At 46.4% G+C, this 14,158-nt stretch overlaps 1 protein-coding gene across 1 annotated transcript in view; it reads right to left on the bottom strand.

Annotated features, from left to right (window-relative positions):
* The window catches only part of LOC141050255 (NACHT, LRR and PYD domains-containing protein 3-like), a 183,265-nt gene extending 169,503 nt beyond the window's left edge, over positions 1-13,762 (bottom strand). Inside the window, exon 1 of the mRNA XM_073547131.1 lies at positions 13,694-13,762. The gene's annotated coding sequence lies outside the window, so the exon portion shown is untranslated. The remainder of the gene's footprint in view (positions 1-13,693) is intronic.
* Between the last annotated feature and the right edge of the window lie 396 nt (positions 13,763-14,158).

Genomic DNA, 14,158 nt, shown 5'->3' on the forward strand with positions numbered 1-14,158 from the left:
TCATCGCCACTCACCATCTTGCCTGATTCCTCAATGTTTTGTAGAACCTCACAGATGTCAGACATCCATGCAAGCTAGTCAGTTGTTATGTGCGGAGGCTGATTATAATACCGACGGGCATGTTGTAGCTGATATTCAACTACTGCCCTCTGCTGCTCACAAAGCCTTGTCAGCATATGTAATGTGGAGTTCCAGCGCATGGACACTTCTCACACTAGTCGGTGAGCTGACACTTTCAAGCAATGCAAGACAGGTGACAGCCGTAGCTGACTTATGGAAATGGGTGCACATGCGGTGCACCTTCACAAGTAGCTCAGGCTAATCTGGGGAGCTTTTCAGAAACCACAGAACCACTAAGTTGAGCAAGTGGGCCAGTCGAGTTTGCAAAGCTTCATTGCTGCCACCAGGTTACGGCCATCATCACACATGACCATGACTGGTTAAAGGTTCAGTGGCGGGAGCCACTGATCCGTCTGGTATGTTATACCTTTCCACCACTCTGAGGTGGTGTGCTAATTGTCGCCTAAACAAACTAACTTCAGCAGAGCATGATGCTGCTTCACCGAGCCAATGCTGCAAAGGTTTCGAGCTTGCAACTGATAGGGACGACATGCAGGAACTGGGCTTGCAATCCTCAGCGATAGTAACACGTGTGATGGCCTAGAGATCTACTTGGTCCCGGCCTCCACAAAGTTCACCCAGCTTGCCATCAAGGAAATGTAGTGTCCCTGGCCACAAGCACTTGTCCACGTGTCAGTCATATGTGGATCTTTCAATAACTGCATTGGTCAGGGCACAGGTGATGTTATGGGACACATGCTGGTGTACTGGACAGATGGTGCACTGGGAAAAATAGTATTAGCTGGTGTCAGAGTCCCGAGGGACGGCGTCTACTATGACGTTGCGGAAAGCCTCAGTTTTCAAAAAACCTAAATGGCAACATTTCCAGGGTAAGCAGTCTGGTAATGTGCCTGTTTCGTATTTGGGCCTGTGGGTGGGTAGCTGGGTATTTTCTTTTGTGTTCCAAGCCCTTGGATAGGGGCAGCTGAATGCTGTGCTGGGACAAAGTGGACCTGGATGCTGATGGTGCTTGTAAATGCGCAATCACAGGTTCAGAGCAGGAGGCATCCTCACCTGTTTCTTGGACAGGGGATTTGCAAACACATAGCACAGAGGAAGAGGCAGTGGTATCACCTGCAGACACTTAATGTGGACCAAGGCATTTGGTCCTCCTAATTGGGAGTTTGAATGTCATGTGACTGAGAATGCTGGTGGTTGTCAGCCTGGCAATTGTCTTGGTGCTGAACAGGTTGCAAATGGCCATTTTTATCATCCACACATTCTTTAAAAAAGCACCAGCCTTGGGAACACCTAACATTTGGACTGGAAACTTTCCACGTATGGGTGCTCTGTGGAACAGTTGCCTACCTTGTCCCACTGGCCACCCCACTGTGTCTTCCTGCCTGTTGCTGTGTGGTAGTGTTACGGGGCTGGCGGAACGCACCAAATAATAGAGATTAAATAATATATAAGGTGCGCTCGCAGCCCAGGGCCCACCGTGCAGAGGTGACCAACTGCTGCTAAACAATGAGGGAAAGGCGCGTAGGAGTAAAGCCGGACACCGGTGCGTAATCACTGAGCCGGTGCTAACCGGCACGTGCGCCGTTACTTCATGCAACATGTGCCTGCCGGCGAACAACCGCAACCTGTTGGTGTCACAGGTCACAGTGTGTGAACCACTGCTGCTACGTGTGCAGTATCCTCCCTGACGGATGCCACTAACCAGCCTAATAACCGGGCTGGAAAGCGCTACTAAAGCGCACGGCGTAACTAGCGGATGCTGTGATAGCAGTGGCCAAGGAGGCCTTTACTGGCTGATGCCCTAGGCGCTAGCGGTGGATGTGGAACAACACTGCGGCGCTATGCAGTGTAGAGCTAACATGTAGAGCTGACTCTAATCCCTCACCCTAACACATACGCAATAAAATTATAATGCGTCAGTCACCAGGCTCATTCATCCATCATCACACATACACTAAATGCATTAGCCTCAGAGTCTATCATAGCGCATGGCGGGGCGGCCATGCGAGCCTGTTATGATGAGTCACCGCAGGAGGAAAAAACAAAATACCAGCTAAGTCCAGAAAAACCAGAGAGGTTGGCAGCTATCGGATTGCAGACCCCTGAACCTATCCACAACAACTAGCAGTAGCCGTGAGGGGTTCCTACGGTGCCCTAGACCCCTCGATCACAGCCGGAGGACTATATAGCCTAAACACAGAAAGGGGAAAAACTAAACTGCCCCAGAACAGACCCCAAAGCAATAGGCAGCCCCCAACATATAATGACGGTGAAGCAAGATGAAAACACTAACACAGATAGAAAGATAGGTTGAGCAAATGATGGGGCCCAAGCTAACTACATAGGACAGGATAGGAAAGCTGCTGTCTGCCATCCGCAAAAACCCTATCAAAATGAGCCAACCGACTGATAGGAAAAACAGGCCCTGAAGTCGCTAGGCTTCAAAAAGACTGTATCAGCACTCAGGTATATTCTGAAGACAGAGACAAAAATGGAATTCAGCTCACCCCCAGCCGGGGATGGCAGAACTCCCAAAAAACAAGGCAAAACAAGAACAAAACTGAAGAGTACAAAGCAGAGCAGAAAAACTTAACTTAGAGATGCAGGAATCAGACTGGTCTCCAAGAATCCAGCAGGAAAATCACCAGCCAGGAAGACGGGCGTCAGCAGCCTTATATCCAGTCCTCAATTCCAGCCACCCAGTCATCATCTAGCTGCCCAGGTGTTTGGTAATCAGTCTCACTACCTTCCTTCACTAGAGGAGGGAGTTCATCAGACCTCAATGGTGAAGGGAAAAATGAACTCACAACACGAGCCTTTTACAGCCGTGCCCTTCCGGGACCTTCCTGATCCTCCAGATGGACCTATCAGAACTGGAGAAGGACCTGAGCATGTGACTCCCGATCCCAAATGGGAAATCGTCTCCTGAGCATGCTCAGTGGAGCGAATGGAGGACTTAGACTCTGGAGTCTTTTGCTGCTGGACAGGCTGCATTGCCATACCTGGGCCAGAGGTGGCAGCATCAACCGAACCCACAATGATGGTGTGGGCAGAATGCTGGGATCGTGAAGTCTGCTGAGCAGGCTCCACTGTGGCCGGAGAGGAATGGGAGACCACAGATGGCAAGGCTCGGGATTCCTGCTGTGCAGCGCCTGGAACCCGACGCCTCGAACTCGTCCAAAGACAGGTCGGATGTCCCAGCAGATGACTCGGAAAATCGGAAAAAGTTGGCAGGCTTAAGGAGGGACACGTGAAAGGTGTCCGAAATGGCCAAGTGGGGGAGGAAGAGCCAGGCAATAAACCACAGGGTTGACCTGCTCCAGGACCTTGATGGGACCGATATATCGTGGCACAAACTTGGTGGACTCGGCCCGCAGCCTGATATTTCGGGCAGAGAGCCACACCAAGTCATCAGGGGCAAAAGTTGGAGCGGGGCACCGATGCGTGTCAGCGGACGCCCTCATTCTCTCCTTAGAGGCCCGGATGGCATCCTGAGTGCGGTCCCAGATGTCGCGAGCCTCCACTGCCCAGTCTGGCACCCTGGCATCAGTGAAAGATACTGGCATCGGGACGGGGACACGCGGATGCTGGCCCTAATTAAGGGGGAACGGATTCTGACCGGTGGCATCAGCTACTGCATTGTTCAGAGCAAATTCTGCCCAAGGTAGTAAGGATGCCCAGTCATCCTGCCTGGCCGAGACAAAATGTCGCAGGTATGTGACCAGAGTTTGGTTAGCTCTCTCAACCAACCCGTTCATCTCTGGGTGATAGGAGGAGGACAAATTTATCTCAATGCTGAGCAGAGGTAATCAGTTCCTCCAGACTAACGGGAACCTCCCTGGTAGCTAGAGCATCTTTGACATGCTCCGCCAAACCTCTCCAGAACACAGGGACGATTGTCTTATCAGGCCATTCCAGCTTGGAAGGCAGAGTCTGGAAGACTATCATAATGCATGGCGGGGCGGCCATGCGAGCCTTTCATAGCCGGGACCTTCCTGATCCTCCAGACGGACCTATCAGAACTGGAGAAGGACCTGAGCATGTGACTCCCGATCCCCAATGGGAGATCGTCTCCTAAGCATGCTCAGTGGAGCAAATGGAGGACTTAGACTCTGCAGTCTTTTGCTGCTGGACAGGCTGCATTGCCATACCTGGGCCAGAGGTGGCAGCAGCAGCAACCGAACCCATGATGCTGGTGTGGGCAGAAGGCCGGGATCGTGAAGTCTGTTGAGCAGGCTCCACTGTGGCTGGAGAGGAATGGGAGACCGCAGATGGCAAGGCTTGGGATTCCTGCTGTGCAGCGCCTGGAACCCGACACCTAACAGGTAGATACCTCCTCCTTTGTCCTACTCTACATGGCACCTTCTCAGGATGGTCAGTGAGTTCATAATCTACCACCTTGTCTTCCCCTTTCGTCCTCATGACGAAACAACATCACTTGGTTGCAACTGTGTCTCATTATCAATTACCTCTTGAGACACTAATTGCTGCTTCCCATCATTATCTGTTTCTGACTGTGGCTGCTCAAATATTTCTCACTACACATGAGCTCTTCATGTCACTCTTGAAATGTGCCTGGAGAGAGGCTGGAATCAATAAATGGAAATGTAAGGTATCCTTGGAGTGACCGAATGTGGGATCTCCTTGCACTTGCCATGGTGGGAAGGAGGATCAGGGTGAGGATTATGTGGTCCAAACTCTTAGCTAGTGAGATGGACCATGTGGAAGACAGGGTTGTGCTGTGAAACATACTGGAGGCATTATCTTCCATCCAACTGACCACCTGTTCGCTCTGTCCTGGCTTCAAGTGTGCTGCACCCCCCCATGCAAATTAGAAGAGGAATCAAGGTCTCATGGATGAGCCTGTTTGTTTTGCTCCTGCAGAAAGCACAGTTTCACCTCACCCAAGACCTCAGAATCTGTGTGCATCATCAGCAGCACGTCCTCTCCCCTGTCCCTAACCCAAACACCTTGCGTATTTTAAATTAGTTCTATAACATTTGCAGCAGCAGTATACAAATCCTGTGATAGCAATATTAAACCCTGCCTGTATATCTGTAATACAAAACTATCCCTCCACTGAATGCAAACAACATTGGCTTTACTAGAGAAAAGATATTTAGCTCTGAAGAGGACTTTTCTTTTAATGGTGCAGCAGCAGTATACAACTACTGCAAAAGCAATATTAAACCCTGTCTATGGCCTGCTCTAAAATATGTTGTACCTCCTATAATAACTCACCCTGAACTGCTCCCAGAGGAGAATGTGCCGAACATTGCCTCACCAAGTCTTATATAAGACCCGATGACTCGATCGATGAGCCCTGCTGATCACAGTAATGCCAGTAGCCAAAATGGCTACAGAATTTCCATATTTGATGCTCAATGTTGATTGGCTTTCTAACAGAGGCCAAACATGCAGGGCGTGGACTCGAGCATGACGCTGAACGACCGCGATACTCAATCAAGTAACAAGCCTACCCGAGTAGCCCGATGCTCGATCAAATATGGAGCAGTGGGGAACACGCTTGCTCACCAATAATCTATTCATTTTTCACCACTTTCTACAGCACCAGTCCCTGCACAAAACCCCATCTCAGGCTAATATTTATCCCACTCGCTTACTTTTCAAGCTCACCTCACTGCACGTTACGTTCACCTGAGTCCTGAAGATTTTTCTCTTTTCTAATTTAGCACCACCTCCCAGATTGCTTTTCCAGTAAATGTTCTCTTTCTGACTCCGACTCATCCTGATTTCAAATCCCATTTCTCCTGCACGCTGAGCATTTCACTCCTTTTTCTTCAACACTTTGTCCTTTTGCATCTATTTATATTATTTATATGTATAGTTTTACTTTATTCTTTTTTTCTTGCCTTTAACTAATTTCTCTAGGTGGCAATTCATTTTTAATGTTCTATTTCTGGCCTCTATTCATAGGCTCATCCTGGGTTCTAATCGCATTTCTCCTGCGTTCATCATTTCACTAATTTCTTTTCAACACTTTGTCCTTCACCTTCATTCATCTTTCTTTTCATATTTTCTCATTTATACCTATCGTTCCAATTTCTGTATCAACTTTCATTCATCTGCCTAGCAGGGCTGGCATTAGGGCAGGGCAAAATAGGCATTTGCCTAGAGCCCTCACTCCACCAAGGGCCCTCAGCCAGTGGTGTGCCTTTATTAGTGGCAGATCCCACTTGCGCTATGGGGCTCGTGAGTCATGTGCCAGCTCCGGCTCTGGGCCCACCACACCCGGCATCGCACATTCAACAGTTAAATGCAATGATGGAGACGCTCCCTCTCCCATCATGCCCCCTTTGCGTTTGATCATATGAGGGCTGCATAATACTGTATTGGGCTGCATTATGCTATATGGGGCTGCATTATATTTTGTGGGGGCTGTATTATACAATATGAAGGCTGCATTATGTGCTGGGCTGCATTATGATAGATGCGGCAGCATTATGCTGTATTGAGCTGCATTATACTATATGGGGCAGCATTATACTAAATAGGGCTGCATTATAGCATATGGGGGCTGCATTATACCATATTGGGGCTGCATTATAACATATAGGGGCTGCATTATACTATTTGGGGGCTGCATTGTACTCTATCAAGGCCTATGTGCTGTGCATTATATTATATGTACTATATGGGGGCTGCATTATACTATATAGGGGCTGCATTATACTATATTGGGAGTGCATTATACTGTATGAAGAACTATGAGGAGTGCATTATACTGTATGGAGGACTAATAGGGAATTGACTATACTATATGAAGGACTATGGGGTGCATTATACAATACGGAGGACTATGTGGTGCATTATACTACATGGAGGACTGTGGGGAGTGCATTATTCTATATTGAGGACTATGGGGAGTGCATTATACTATATTGAGGACTACGGCGGGGTGCGCTATAATATATTGAGGACTATGGGCAGTGCATTACACTATATTGAGGACTATGGCAGGGTGCACTATAATATATTGAGGACTATGGGGAGTGCATTATACTATACTGAGAATTATGTGGTGTACAATATACTATATGGAGGACTATGAGGCACATTATACTATATGGAGAATTATGAGTATTGCATTATATGGAGGACTATGGGGTGCATAATACTGTGTGAAGGACTATGGGGCGCATTATACTATATGGAGGATTATTGGGTGTGCATTTTACTATATGGAGGACTATGGGGTGCACTATACTATATGGATGACTATGGAGTGCATTATACTATATGGAGGACTATGGGGTGCATTATATTACATGGAGGACTATGGAGTGCATTATACTAAATGGGCAAAATGCTGGGTATTCATCGAGTATTTTATTGTTTATGCCGGAAAAGAAATCATTGTTCTCAGCAGATATGCTCCTGATAACATGATACTGTATGGGGGCAGACTGATCTATTAGTGATCATTTGGTGCCCATCATTCTTCAGTAGCCAATGTAAAGAGGCTGGGGAAAAACATCCAACGACTTCAATATTGTCGATCATGCTAGTTGAATGGCCTGAACTCCGCGCATGTAAATACAACTGAAAAGTTTCTGTGCGATGGTGCAATATGTGAGCATTTGGGGCCTGACTTTAAACTTTTTCACAGGGTACAACTTTGTCTCAAACCAGCCCTGCTGCGTAGGTGGCTCCATCATTAAATGTTACCATTCTTGTTTCTATTCACTGGCCCATCTGGGGTTCTAATCCCATTCTCCTATCATTTCTCCTCAACACTTGGTTCTCTATTATCTGTTTACATTTTATCATCAGTAAGTATGGTCTTCCTTTTGTTTCCCTAACTTTAATCAGTTTGTTTGAAATTACCGGTTGAACTGCAGTCCACATCCCTATTTCCCTATTGGTTTAAGTGTTCTGGTTTGTGTTCTCTATGTAATTGGTGTCCATTTTGGGCCTTTAAAAACTCATCTGTTGTCACGTATTACTCATTTGCTTTTTTAACTTGATAACGATGCCAGTACGACGTTGAAACGCATTGTGGAAAAACGGCAGTTGTCAGTGCGCCCACTTCTTCCCAAAAGCAATGAATTTTAAATGGTCCCTATATACAGAATGATCCCCACATAGCCTCCTATATACAGTATGGGCCCACACACAGCCCCTATATCTAATATATAAAGCTCAAAGTGTGTGTGTGTGTATGTGTGTGTGTATGTATGTGTGTATGTGTGTGTGTATGTATGTATGTGTGTATGTATGTGTGTGTGTATGTGTGTATGTATGTGTGTGTGTATGTATGTGTGTATGTGTGTGTGTATGTATGTATGTGTGTATGTATGTGTGTGTGTATGTATGTGTGTGTGTATGTGTGTATGTATGTGTGTGTGTATGTATGTGTGTATGTGTATGTGTGTATGTATGTGTGTGTGTATGTATGTGTGTATGTATGTATGTGTGTATGTGTGTGTGTATGTATGTATGTGTGTATGTATGTGTGTGTGTATGTGTGTATGTATGTGTGTGTGTATGTATGTGTGTATGTGTGTGTGTGTGTATGTATGTATGTATGTGTGTATGTATGTGTGTGTGTATGTGTGTATGTATGTGTGTGTGTATGTATGTATGTGTATGTGTGTGTGTATGTATGTATGTGTGTATGTATGTGTGTGTGTATGTGTGTATGTATGTGTGTGTGTATGTATGTGTGTGTGTATGTATGTGTGTGTGTATGTATGTATGTGTGTATGTATGTGTGTGTGTATGTGTGTATGTATGTGTGTGTGTATGTATGTGTGTATGTGTGTGTGTATGTATGTATGTGTGTATGTATGTGTGTGTGTATGTGTGTATGTATGTGTGTGTGTATGTATGTGTGTGTGTATGTATGTGTGTATGTATGTGTGTGTGTATGTGTGTATGTATGTGTGTGTATGTATGTGTATGTATGTATGTGTGTGTGTGTATGTATGTATGTCCGGGATAGGCATCCGCACCGTCGCAGCTGCAGCCACAAAATTTGGCACAGTTGCATGTCTGGACCCTGAGAGCGTTATAGGCTATGTTGTGAGGCGAAATTTAAACCCCGCGCGTTCCAATTCACCAAACAATTTTGCCCCTATCTACATACTGGGGAAGCAGTGTGTGCGTCAATTCCCACCCCTCATTATAATGTCACAATGGTTGCCATGGCGACGCTGATGTCATCATTGGCTGCAAGCCCCGCCGCTCATTATGATGTCATAATGGTTGACTATGGGATGGAGGATGTGTGATGGTTATATGGGCACGGGACTATGGGATGGAGGATAATTATAATTTGTTATAACTAACCACAGTTAGAGTCCAGAGGTACTTAGACGAAAGAGAGACCGGGAGGCTGTCAGAGGTTGTACCGGGCAGCGCAGTGGAGAAGGCAGGAATCCGTACCACAAAAGAATCACCGGCAAGGAGTGAAAGCCCTGAGGAGTACTAAATAGGAAGAAGGCGGGATATACGAACAGGAAACAGTGAAGCAGCCAATCACCAGAATGGGGAGGAATGATGAACGAAAAAGAACTAGTTGATCAGAAACTGAATATTCCGACTGGCTGTGTGGCACAGCCAGTAAGGCAGCGAAACTTGCTGTGAAACCCAGACTAGACCCCGGTACGAATCCTGACAATATGTATGACGGGTATATGGGCACGGGCCTATGGGATGGAGGATATGTATGATGGGTATATGGGCACGGGTCTATGGGATGGAGGATATGTATGATGGGTATATGGGCACGGGTCTATGGGATGGAGGATATGTATGATGGGTATATGGGCACGGGCCTATGGGATGGAGGATATGTATGATGGGTATATGGGCACTGGACTATGGGATGGAGGATGTGTATGATGGGTATATGGGCACGGGACTATGGGATGGAGGATATGTATGATGGGTATATGGGCACGGGACTATGGGATGGAGGATATGTATGATGGGTATATGGGCACTGGACTATGGGATGGAGGATGTGTGATGGGTATATGGGCACGGGCCTATGGGATGGAGGATATGTATGATGGGTATATGGGCACTGGACTATGGGATGGAGGATGTGTGATGGGTATATGGGCACGGGACTATGGGATGGAGGATATATGTATGATGGGTATATGGGCACGGGACTATGGGATGGAGGATGTGTGATGGGCATGGGACTATGGGATGGAGAATATGTATGATGGGAATATGGGCATGGGACTATGGGATGGAGAATATGTATGATGGGTATATGGGTATGGGACTATGAGATGAAGGATGGGTATATGGGCATGGGACTATGGGATCGTGGATATGTATGATGGGTATATGGGCACGGGACTATGGGATGGAGGATAATTATAGTTTGTTATAACTAACCACAGTTAGTTACTATGCCTGGGCAGCGCCGGGCTCTTCAGCTAGTGTGTATGTATATATATATATATATAGTATGAGCCCCACATAGCCATTATATACAATAGCTGAAGACATTATGACATCATAATGAGCGGCAGAGCTTGATGACATCAGCGTCGCCATGGCAACCATTGTGACATCATAATGAGGGGCGGGGCTTGATACGCACACACTGTTTCCCCAGCATGCAAATAGGGGCATTATCTAATATATAAAGCTCAAAGTGTGAATGTGTGTATGTATGTACGGGATTGGCATCCGCACCGTCGCAGCTACAGCCACAAAATTTGGCACAGTCGCACGTCTGGACCCCGAGAGCGTCCTAAGCTATGTTGTGAGGCGAAATTTTAACCCCGCGCGTTCCAATTCACCAAACAATTTTGCCCCGATCTACATACTGGGGAAAAAGTGTGTGCGTGTCATGCCCTGCCCCTCATTATGATGTCATAATGGTTGCCATGGCGACGCTGATGTCATCATAGGTTGCTAGCCCTGCCGCCGCTCATTATGATGACTATGGGATGGAGGATATGTATGATGGGTATATGGGCACTGAACTATGGGATGGAGGATATGTATGATGGGTATATAGGCACAGGACTATGGGATGGCGGATATGTATGATGGGTATATGGACACTCGACTATGGGATGGCGAATATGTATGATGGGTATATGGGCACGGGACTATGGGATGGAGAATATGTATGATGGGAATATGGGCACGGGACTATGGGATGGAGATTATGTATGATGGGTATATGGGCATGGGACTATGAGAAGAAGGATGTGTGATGGGTATATGAGCACTCGACTATGGGATGGCGAATATGTATGATGGGTATATGGGCATGGGACTATGGGATGGCGAATATGTATGTTGGGTATATGGGCATGGACTATGGGATGGAGAATATGTATGATGGGAATATGGGCATGGGACTATGGGATGGAGAATATGTATGATGGGTATATAGGCACGGGACTATGGGATGGCGGATATGTATGATGGGTATATGGGCATGGGACTATGGGATGGCGAATATGTATGATGGGTATATGGGCATGGGACTATGGGATGGCGAATATGTATGATGGGTATATGGGCATGGGACTATGGGATGGAGAATATGTATGATGGGAATATGGGCATGGGACTATGGGATGGAGAATATGTATGACGGGTATATGGGCACGGGACTATGGGATGGAGGATGTGTGATGGGAATATGGGCATGGGACTATGGGATGGAGAATATGTATGATGGGTATATGGGCACTCGACTCTGGGATGCAAATATGTATGATGGGTATATGGGCACGGGACTATGGGATGGAGGATATATGTATGATGGGTATATGGGCACGGGACTATGGGATGGAGGATGTGTGATGGGAATATGGGCATGGGACTATGGGATGGAGAATATGTATGATGGGAATATGGGCATGGGACTATGGGATGGAGAATATGTATGATGGGTATATGGGCATGGGACTATGAGATGAAGGATGTGTGATGGGTATATGGGCACTCGACTATGGGATGGTGATTATGTATGATGGGTATATGGGCATGGGACTATGGGAAGGCGAATATGTATGATGGGTATATGGGCATGGGACTATGGGATGGCGAATATGTATGATGGATATATGGGCATGGGACTATGGGATGGAGAATATGTATGATGGGAATATGGGCATGGGACTACGGGATGGAGAATATGTATGACGGGTATATAGGCACGGGACTATGGGATGGCGGATATGTATGATGGGTATATGGGCACGGGACTATGGGATGGAGGATGTGTGATGGGAATATGGGCATGGGACTATGGGATGGAGAATGTGTGATGGGTATATGGGCACTCGACTCTGGGATGGAAAATATGTATGATGGGTATATGGGCACGGGACTATGAGATGGAGGATATGTATGATGGGTATATGGGCACGGGACTATGGGATGGAGGATGTGTGATGGGAATATGGGCATGGGACTATGGGATGGAGAATATGTATGATGGGTATATGGGCATGGGACTATGAGATGAAGGATGTGTGATGGGTATATGGGCACTCGACTATGGGATGGCGAATATGTATGATGGGTATATGGGCATGGGACTATGGGATGGTGAATATGTATGATGGGTATATGGGCACGGGACTATGGGATGGAGAATATGTATGATGGGTATATGGGCATGGGACTATGGGATGGAGGATGTGTGATGGGTATATGGGCACTCGACTATGGGATGGAGGATATGTATGATGGGTATATGGGCATGGGACTATGGGATGGAGAATATGTATGATGGGTATATGGGCATGGGACTATGGGATGGAGAATATGTATGATGGGTATATGGGCTTGGGACTATGGGATGGAGGATGTGTGATGGGTATATGGGCAGTCAACTATGGGATGGAGGATATGTATGATGGGTATATGGGCACGGGACTACGGGATGTAGGATAATTATAATTTGCTATAACTAACCATAGTTAGTTACAATGCCCGGGCAGCGTCGGGCTCTTCAGCTAGTGACATCATAATGAGGGGCGGGGCTTGACGCACACACACTTTTCCCCCAGTATGTAGACGGGGCAAAATTGTTTGGTGAATTGGAACGCGCGGGGTTAAAATTTCGCCTCACAACATAGCATAGGACGCTCTCGGGGTCCAGACTTGTAACTGTGCCAAATTTTGTGGCTGTAGCTGCGACGGTGCGGATGCCTATCCCGGACATACACACACACATACACACACACACACTTTGAGCTTTATATATTAGATGAACCCCAAACATAGCCTTTTATACACAGTATGGGCCCTCACATAGCCAACATATATAGGCACACATCCCATACACATATATCAATAAAAAAACACAAAATACATAGGTGAAGACGAAGACCAGCCACCCGATGGCTTGACACCATCAAGATAATGGTGGAGAAGAACCTGGCGGACCTATCGAGGTTTGCACGAGATCGATCGTCCAACAAACCATCCATCAAGTCGCCATGACTCGAGATCTATGCTCATGTGGTCACATAGTCACCAGAACTAATTGTCTGAAAGAAATAAACAATAAAATGTGCTGGAAATAAACTAGAGAACAAGGGGGAGAAACAGCAGAATCTGGGGAGGACCGAAGACACAAAGTATGTCCAGCACTCACCGCTCCACAGACACCGGTGACTGGGATCAATAGGTGCAACAATGTAATGACCCGTCAGGTCAATTCGAGAGGAAGTCTGGTGAAATGAAAGTGAAAGGAAGTTGTGTGAGACTTCCCACACAATAAGGCTGACTCTGTGCTGTGAGGCGTAGGGAGGGAAAGAGCAGTCTCATACATTCCACAGACTGGACAGGTGGGGCCCTGTCACAAAGCAGATCCAAGTCTCTACGCTTTCTTCTCGAATACTTATTATTTTACCTTTTTTATTCGTTCACTAACATGAGTTTTGACCTACTGTTTATGATACGTACTGTTGCACTGCATTTTGTATATTCTTGAATGTCGTTTATAATTTATTATGCCCAAATGCACCTATTTTTTTTAATTCCTTTTTATTAAGGCACAAATTAACTCTTTAAAAATTAATACATTTTTTTAAATATGCCACCAAAACTCATTCCTCAA

The sequence above is a fragment of the Dendrobates tinctorius genome, unplaced genomic scaffold (assembly GCF_039654945.1).
Source record: "Dendrobates tinctorius isolate UK_male_01 unplaced genomic scaffold, ASM3965494v1 ptg000151l, whole genome shotgun sequence".
In the NCBI taxonomy this organism is placed as follows: Eukaryota; Metazoa; Chordata; class Amphibia; order Anura; family Dendrobatidae; genus Dendrobates; species Dendrobates tinctorius.